The 9730-nt window shown below is 42.2% G+C and overlaps 1 long non-coding RNA gene across 2 annotated transcripts in view; it reads left to right on the forward strand.

Moving 5' to 3' along the window:
• LOC111814641 overlaps positions 1 to 8646 on the forward strand; it is a 162482-nt gene extending 153836 nt beyond the window's left edge. Inside the window, exons 4-5 of one of the 2 annotated variants that reach the window (XR_002819569.1) lie at positions 5626 to 5838; positions 8595 to 8646. This is a non-coding gene — a long non-coding RNA (uncharacterized LOC111814641). Of the gene's footprint in view, positions 1 to 5612; positions 5839 to 8594 lie in introns of both variants that reach the window. The other variant, XR_002819568.1, reaches the window with a different exon arrangement.
• The last annotated feature ends 1084 nt before the right edge of the window (positions 8647 to 9730 follow it).

Consider the following 9730-nt stretch of genomic DNA (forward strand, 5'->3'; position numbering starts at 1 on the left):
AGAGACATCTTAGCAGTAACTGGCATGCCATGACAAGCCGCCCATATTCAGACTATCAGAAAGACAGGCACTCCAAACATGAAACCACTATTACAAATTACCATCTACAGTGCAGTAGCTTATTTCACAGGTATCAGTATATATAGTTAGTCAGGGTGAGAATCTTTCCAATTAACTGTTAGATTAAAGAATCTTCTGTATATTCTCAGGATCATTGCCTTGCTCATCTGTTACATTTGACTGTATGGCTTGACATTTTCATGCTTCCTATCTCATCTCCTTTCCCTCCCTTGATTAGTTAGTCCTTGAAATCCTACTTTCCTTTTACTTGTATTATATCTTTCTATTTATATTTCTCCTTTTGAATTCTTATACTAGGGAGACTATATGATATTTACACATGTGTATCTGCTTTATTTCACTTATGAGTATATGTTCAAGTGGCATCCACTTCAATATAAAGGCTTGCAGTTTATCATTCTTAATCACAGAATAATACTCCATTGTGTAAAAATACTACATCTTTCTCAACCATTCCTCAGGTGATGGGCATCTTGGTTGTTTCCAAGATTTGACTATCACAAATTGTGCTGCTATAAACATAGGCACACATATATCCCTATGATGTGATGTTTTCAGATCCTATGGGAAAATTCCCAGTAGAGGAATAGCTGGTTTAAAGGGGATTTCCAGACCAACTTTTCTAAGGAGTCTCCATACTGGTTTCCATAACGATTGCACCAGTCTACACTCCCACCAGCAGTGGAGAAGGGTTCCTTTTTCCCCACAGCCTCTCCAACATTTGTTGTTGGGTGATTTCTTTATGATAGCCATTCTTTCTGGGGTGAGATGGTATCTCAATGTGGGTTTAATTTTCATTTCACGAATGGCTAGCGATGTGGAACATTTTTTCGTATACTTATTCACTTCTTTAATTATACTCTGAGAAGTGTGTGTTCATCACAGATGAAAATTTCTGGATTGGGTCTTTAAATTTGAATCCCTAGCATTGTTTAGTTTTTTATAAATTCTAGAGAGCAGATGTTTGTCTGAGTGCACATTAGTCAGGAATTTTTCCTAGTTTGTGAGTTGCCTTTTCACTTTTTTGGTAATTTCTTTTGACGTGCAAATATTCTCAATAAGAGAAGGTCTCAGTCGTTAATTCATTCAAGTGTTATCCGTGCTATTTTATTTTTGTTCATGAAGTTTTTGCCTACCCCTATGTCTTCAAGAGTTCTTCCTACTTTCTCTTCCACAAGATTTAGTGTCTCTGCTTTAATGTTTAGATCTTTAATCCATTTGGACTTTAGCTTAGAGCACGTTGATAGTCCTGGTTCAAGTTTTGGATTTAGACATGTAGAGAGCCTGTTTTTTCAGCACCATTTGTTAAAGTGGTTATCTTTCTTACAGTGAGCATGTTTGGCCCCTTTATCGAAGACAAGTTGGTCGACTGTCTTCGTAGCGTCTTCTTTGTTCTATAATCTATTCCATAGCTCCTCAGATCTATTCTTTGCAAGTACCATGCTGATTTTGTCAGTGGTGCAATTATAAACTTAGCACCTACTGAAGTTCGGGTGCAGCTCTATTAATTTTACTCCATCCTATTGTGCCTTGCTTGAATCTGGCTGCTGTGATCAGTTCCTTCCGGCTTCAGCCCTTGGAAGTGATCCTGTTGTGCCCCTCTGGCAAGATGTTCTGCTCCTGGATTACTTGGGTGGTTCTGGCCCCTAGTCTTTCTTCAGGGACTTCAGCTGCAGAGTTTTGCCCCAGGCCTGTATTCCAGGCCTGTGCTTGTTTTTGAGGGTTCCAGGGGATGCAACATAGGACGGAAGCTCTCTCACACACTTACAGGGCCTGGTCTTCTTCTGTATCTGGAGGGTTTCTGACAGTGTAGCAGAAGTTTTCTCTCATGTGGCTGGCATTTAGCTAGGTCCAGAGTTCCGTCTGTCTACATGTTATATCATTCACCATTCAATATTTGTACACAAATTTTAGTGTGCTATATAATTATTATAGTGTATGAGAGAGCTTCCCATTACCCTGGGCCAGTGAGATGTGCTGCTCCCAGCACAGGCTCAGCATAGGTGAAGCCCTCTTCCAAGCCCTAGTGGCCCCTACCCACTCCGCAGGTTGCCTCCCGCCCCGCCCGCCTACTGACAATTTTTGCCACGTTCTGGGGACCTCAAGATCCAGTCCTAGCACAGGCCCCTGTGTGAGTGTGCAAGAGCTTCCTGCTACCGTGCGGTGGCGGGACCTGCCGGTCCCAGCCCAGGCGCAGCATGGGTGAGACCCTCTTCCACAAACTTGGGACCTGAACCCACCACTCCAAAGCACCACCCCGCCCCGTCTGCAGATTGAGAATTTCTGCCGCTTTCTGGGGACACCCAGATCAACTCCCAGCCCAGGACTGGTGTGGGGTGGGGAGGGAGATTTTCCCACTACAATGCACCAGCGGGACCTGCAGGTCCAAGCCCAGGTGCAGCAAGGGTGAGACTCTCTTCAATGCTCTTGGGACCCCTACAACCACTCCGCAGACCCAACCACCCCGCCCACCAAGTAAGCATTTTGGTCCCGCTCTGGGGACCCACAGATCCAGTTCTAGCCCAGGCCCCGTGAGTGTGTGGGAGAGCTTCCTGCTACCCTGCAAAAGCTGGACCTGCAGGTCCAAACCCAGGAACAGAGTAGGTGAGACCCCCTTTCACTCCCTTGGGCCACCCACATCACTCTGCAATACTCCAGACACCCCGACCACCCAGTGAAAATTTCTACCATGTTCTGGGAACCCCCAGATCTATACCTAGCTGAAGCCCAGTGAGTGTGTGCAAGAGCTTCTTCTCCCCACTATTCCACCTTGTCCCCTCCAGACTCAGCTTAGGCTTGGACTACAGGCTTGGGGTGAAAAACTGCAGCTGCAATGCCTGCAGAGAGTACAGTGAACAAAGCCACCCAGCTAGTCCAGGAGCAGTACATCTTGCCAAAGGGGCACAACAGGATCACTCCCAAGGGTGATGTTGTACCCTGTTAAAATTGACTCCATTTTGTTGCCCTTCCAACCTCACCGAGTTCCGTTCTGTACGCGCCGACCCCTCCCAATTCCTCCAATTTCCCAATTCCTCCAATTCCTCACCCTTGTGACTCAAGTCTTATGATATTTGTTCCCCAAACCTTATCTTGTCCTGCAGAACTCTGCGTGATTTCAGCACCCCCGCCCAATGGGCCCACTCGATGTACTCATGACTGCCAATTCAGCACCCCACCCAATAAGGACCACCTAATGAACCAATGACCCTGCCATTTCTTCCTCTCCACTGCTTCCCTGTTTTTGTGGTTTTCAAGCTTAAATACTGACCCCTTGTCAATGCCCTGCGCGCCTCTTTGCACCTTGCATAGAGACCGCCGCTGGGTACCAGCTAAAATAAAGCGCTTCTTGTAAATTTTGGACTTGCCTCGCTGTCATCTGATTTTTGAGCTACAACATTTGGGGGCTCGTCATGGATCCCTAAAGGCCTCTTCTTTTTGAGGCGGTAAGTAAAATTCAACCTAAGTTTTGTTATGCCGGCTTAATCTCAAATGGGTATTATTGGTTTTGATTTGGCTTTACTGATTTTAAAGAACTACAGCCGCCGCCTTCACCTCTCCTTTCACTTTCTCTCTTTGCTTTCTTTTGAGTACTCAAATATAAGTTTGGTTAAGGTGTTGACTCACAGACTCTGGTCTCCGAGTCCTTGGAGTGGGACTCCTTCCAAGCCAGATTTTGGGAGATCTCAATTGGAGGCGAATGGACCTAGGTGTCCCTTTTTGCCAATAGGTTGCCTTTAGAGACTATGGACTTCGGTCATATGGAGAGGTTTCCGTGACCTCCGGGGTCTCTTTGGGTGAGGTTCTTTTACCCTTACCCCCTACCCCTACAGATTCTAACTGCAGGGGGCTAGCCGCATGTGTTCGACCTCTTCTTTCATCTCTCTTTGAGATTTATGCCTTCCCTACCCCTGCAGATTCTGGCTGTAGGGGGCTAGCAACATCAGCTCGACCCTCTCTCTCTAATTCCATCCAGACTAGTTCCTCTTGTATAAAAGATTTCTTTGATACCCCTACCCTTACCAAGTCCCTCTGCATAGGGGCCATACACTTTACTTTCATACAAGTTTTATTTAGGCCCATTGAACTAGTCTGCCTCTTATGAAAAGTGACTTATTTCCACCTTTACCAAGTCCCCCAATAGATTTAATCTAATTAGGGGCATACACTTTCATACAGGATTTATTTGGACCCAATTGGAACCATCTGGGTAAGTCTAGTAAGTCTAGTTGTGCTGTCTGTCTGTTGTCTGTCTGTACTAACTAGTCTGCTTTTCTTTGATTTTGTTTGGTCTGTTCTTTTAATGCAACCTTTAGAATTGACAGATTCCCAGGCTCTCGAGCCACCACCACATCATAAGTGAGTTTCCCTGTCCATTGTTGTTTTTGTTTCATTTATGTTCACTGTTTTTGTTGGATCGATCTGTTGTTTGATCTATGTTTGTCTGTTTTTCCTTGTCTGTCCCGACCATCAGGGGACAAATGCTTTTAAAGAGCTCCTTGTCCACTGTCATTTTCGCTTTCATTGTCCAGTCACCCGGACCAGGTCATAAAGTTGTCATAAAGTTATAATATTTCTTTAATTGATTGTTATGTGACAGTTGTATGTTGGTCAAATGTGTTGGTGGATTTGGGCTGGGACATACAACTGTTAATGGGTCATTTTATGACTATTTTATATTTATATGTGCTTCAATCTAAATTAATTGTTAAATTTACTGGTATTGCTTGTTCAATTTTAAACAATGTCACTAGAGGGTAAAGTTAAATAAGATTCTTATTGGATTTCATGTAAACTCCTGCAAATTAAAACTTTAGCCAGCTCAAACTTAAAAACCTACATGGCTATATAAAAAAATAAACGGGACTCCTTTTGCCAGTTAAATGACATTAGGTCGGCAACCATTCTTAAAGACTTGGAGGACAGGTTTCACTGGGATAGACTGGTTCTGATCCCCCTCTACATTCTAGAGGGAATGTCAGGCCTGATCTATTTCAGTTTCCTTGCTTTGACTCTGTTTCTGATTTTCTTATCTCTTTGCACTTTCCTTTCTAAAGGCAGGTAAAAATTAAAAACTCTGACTGTTCCAGGTAAGTAAAACCCTTAGAAAATGAGCTTTTTTAACACCAAAGACAGAGAAGCCATTCTAGGAAAGGACACATACCCCATCTCTGGGTCAGATGAGACAAAGAAAAACTGTGCCCGTCCAGGAGGACACACATAAAAGCCATGTCCCTGCTTAGTGTTCTGGGCAAGTCTCCTTTGGGAGGCTAAACCTGAGACACAGTGGAGAGAACCGACTTCTGGGTGACACCAGAAGGAGCTATCTCCAAAAGCAGTACACTTATGGGACCAAAACGTTTAAGTATGAGAAAAATTCAACTTTTTCTCCTAAGTTTCATTTAATGGGATAAGAGATAAATTAAAACTTAAGGATTTTATTGTAAAATGCTTAAAATCTTGTTCAGGCTTTTAAGAGATGCTTTGTAAAATTTGGATAAACCTTGGTTACTTTGCCAATATTCTTAAAACAGCTGCCACTTGTAGGCCTTCTTAAGATTATGAACACCAATTACCCCAATTGGGATGATTGCCAGCAACTCCTGGAGACCCTCTTCACCTCCGAGGAACAAGACTGCATACGCACAGCTGCCCGCGAGGCAGTACTCGGACCTGACAAGACACCAACCACAGACATCGACCACCAAGATGCAGTTTTTCCCCTCTCACGTCCCAATTGGGACCCCAACACTGAACAAGGTAAGGTAAGGAGGCTCTCAACAGTTACCACCAGTTGCTTCTGGGAGCCCTTAAGGCAGCAGCCCAGAAGCCTTTCAACCTATCAAAGGTTTCAAAGGTAAGACAATTGGCCACCGAGTCCCTTACTGATTACTGGAAAAACTGGAAAAACTTCTAAAAGCCTACCGTATCTATACTCCAATAGATCCAGAGGCACCTAAAAATGCATGAGCCATAAATATTGTGTTCGTGGCACAGTCGGCCCCTGACATAAGACTAAAATTGCAAGAAATAGAGGATTTTTAAAAAATGCCCCTTAGCTCACGGAGATAGCTCAAAAGGTTTTTGATCGGCATAATTCCAAAAATGATGTAGATAACAAGAGACTTGATTACCTAACTACCAAAAATAGGCCAACCAATAAAGAAAAACCTCCTATTAAAACACTCCAATGTGCCTCCTGTAAATGAATGGGACACTGGAAAACTGATTGCATTAAGTTAATGATCAAAAGCTGGAAAAAAGAAACTAAAGCTCTACTGGACACCCCACAGGGAGATTGATCAAAGCTCTAGCAGTCCCCAAGAGCCCCAGTTAACCTTAACCATGGAAGAGCCAACCTGTTTATTTTCTAGTGAACTCGGATGCAACCCACTCTGTTTAACTCAGCCAAATTAGACAAAATATTATAAACAACACAAAATTAATAATTCTAAAAAGATAAACAGTCTTAAGAGATATTTTTAAGATGCTAATTCAATAAGGGACAGATTACTTTAGAGTAAACTAGGTGATAAACTTATCTCTACAGGTAATCTGTAATGGGTTCATTGCTTGATCAACTTCAAAGATTAAGCTCCAGACAACTCACTTGATATTTTGTAGGATACTAAAGACAATGTCCTATGATCAAAACAGAAAAAAGACCAGGGAGAAAGAGCAAAAAGACCAAAAATGACTACCCTTGTTATGGCCTTAAAACAAATCCTAAGTTTGATTCTCTAGGCTCCAAGAAGATCTCAATGACAATAAGGCTCATTTGCTGCAAAATCAGGCCATCATAAGAGGCCCACAACCTATGCCCTGACTGCCAAGACAGCCACTAACGGTGAGACTGCACTCTGAGGCGAAGGTCCCAGAGTTCAGACTAAGCTTCCCAGGTGGTCTAAAAAGACTAAAGGGTCCTGGGCCTGCCTCCTCCCTCTGGCTGAACTATCATCTCTGCCTGTCATCTCTATGGAGGGGCCCTGAGTAATCACAACTACAAGGAAAAAAAACCCATCCCATTGTTGGATATTGGCATAGGTCTCTTTGTTTTTCTCCAACCCTGATCTTTATTCCAGTCATTGTCACCTTATTTGAGCTATAATTAAGAAATATTGTTCATATATAGATACAATCCTAACATAAACCCAGGCCTTGTTTTTAAAAACATAAAACTCAGAACCAATGTAAAAGGATAAATCCCTCCATAGTGTTCCTTGATTACAATAGGAGTCATATCCAAAATTAAATGGGACATTGATTTAATCTAACTAAATATTATGTAATAAGTAAATTAGCCTGGTTGATTTTTTATGTATTTTATGCTGATAGTAAACACAAGCGTAACTAAAAAATATGCCAAACTTAAAATATTAATCTGGTTATCACATATTCTCAAAATTAAAAATAATTATAACTAGAGGGACTTATAGTGAACTGTCAGACTCCATAAATAAAGAGGTCTAAGAGCTAATGAATTATGATTGCTAGGTCTCAACAAAGTTTATAAATGTACTTGTTAACTCAAATGTTCTATTCCCTCAAAAAATTGTTCTGACCTAAAAGATACTAAAACCCAAGTAACCATACAGGTAAAATCCACAACCAAAAGTATATATGTTGCTCAGTGAGCCCCAGATTTCTGACACAAGTTATAAGAGTAAAAATAGTTTACAAAAATTTGTCTGAGTCAAAGGTGTTTCATAATAAAAAGGACACAAAATAAATTATAAGACACAAAATAAGCATGGAGTGTACAGCATTCAATCAGATCAAGTTGATGTTCTATTTTGGGTAGGATTGGTCTGACTGACTGAAATATATTTCATGACAGATCACCTGGATAATTTAGATATTCCATGAATAAAAACCAAAATAACTAAAAAGTTGCTGATAAAATATTAAATAACTGGATAAAATTGCCTTTAGGTAAAAACCTCTAGGAAGTATCTCTGACTCCAGTCAACAACTGTGACCAGTTCCAGCATGAAGTTGCCAGAGCAGTCATCGCCCATCCTCCCTCATGGCAGTCCAAGTTACTTCTTAAAAAATAATGTGACAGACAGACAAGTTAAATAAAAACATTATAAACAGTCAGACAAATTAAAAAAGACCAGGTGACCACAGTTTAAAAGATAAAAACTACCCACTGAGGGCCAAACCTCAAAACTCCCTGACTAATATTACAGCCTAAGAGGCTGCCTTCAAATCAGTGGGGTCCAACAATGATCTGGCTTTCATAGCCCGAGTTGCCCAAATTCTCCAAATTGATTAAAAGCTTCACTGTACCTATAGGCCTCAGAGCTCAGGTCAAATAAAAAGATAAACCAGACTCTAGAACCCATTTTGGATAAAATCTCTTTAAAAGCGGCAAAAGCTGAGCGAGTCTCCTTCCTTGTGCCGTCTAAGGGCCAAATGTCCCCTTTGTCTCTAAAATTTCCCCTTTCAAGACAATGTCTGGGAGACCTCCACCTTTGCTTCGCTTAAAGATTGCTAACCAAGATCTCATTAAGTCCCTCCAGGCCCTCCAGCCGGTGCTCGTTTCCATCCACTGGGCCCTAAAACCCCACAGCGATCAATTCGCTACAGCCAACAGATTAAAAAGAAGTGTGTCAACTGCGGGGCCACGTCCATGCCACACTGGAGGCACAACGAGATGGGATACTACCTATACAATGCTTGCAGCCTCTACCACAAGCTCAGAGACATCAACCAGACCCCATAAAGCTCCCCATCAAGCTCCGACACAAGCTGCTCTCCGAAATAGACCTATCCTGTGCCAACTGCCAGGCAAACACCACCTCGGTATGGGGCCGAAACGCCAAAAATGAGCCCATGTGCAACGCCTGCGGCCTCTACATGCAGTTCCACGGGGTTCTCAGGCCTCCTGTCATGTAAAAAATGGGGATTCCACCAGAAAAACTAAAACCCACCAACAGTACTTCCAACAGCTCCGAGAGCCCACCGCTCTGGCGTCCCTGGCTCCCGCCCAACAACAACAATTCCAGCAGCTCCAGCATTGCCACCAGCAGCAACAATAGAGATGTTTCCCGAGCCTACTCCTGACCACCCTAATGTCGACCTTAAACTGACTATTTGGCCATTCTGCTGGTTGATTCCAAAGTAACAGTGAGTAATTTCAGTACAGTTCCACATATTACTATGCTTACATTGCTTAGAACATTAACAATAAGATAGTAATCTAATTGTCATAGATTCCCAAATTTAAAAATAATCACAAGTAAAACATAAGTCAATGTGAGACATATTGATATTAAATGTTTCTTTGGTTTTACCTCCTCCAGATTCAAAAAGTCATTCTGCTTACCTAAGATAATATTGCCAGTTCTAGAGTTCTAAAGACCCACCTACTTAAACTCCATTATTAATTAATATTACCATGTTGATTTAATAACCTGATCAATGTGCCATATTAGCAAACCATGTCAGCTACTGTAAAGTAAAGAACAACCTAGTGAGTCAATGATTTGACTCACCCCCTTAAAATCAGTGGGGAATGTTGTACCCTGTTAAAATTGACTCCATTTTGTTGCCCTTCTAACCTCGCCGAGTTCCTGTTCTGTATGCGCCGACCCCTCCCAATTCCTCCAATTTCCCAATTCCTCCAATTCCTCACCCCTGTGACTCA

This window comes from Octodon degus, unplaced genomic scaffold, assembly GCF_000260255.1.
Source record: "Octodon degus isolate 3935 unplaced genomic scaffold, OctDeg1.0 scaffold00389, whole genome shotgun sequence".
Lineage (NCBI taxonomy): Eukaryota > Metazoa > Chordata > Mammalia > Rodentia > Octodontidae > Octodon > Octodon degus.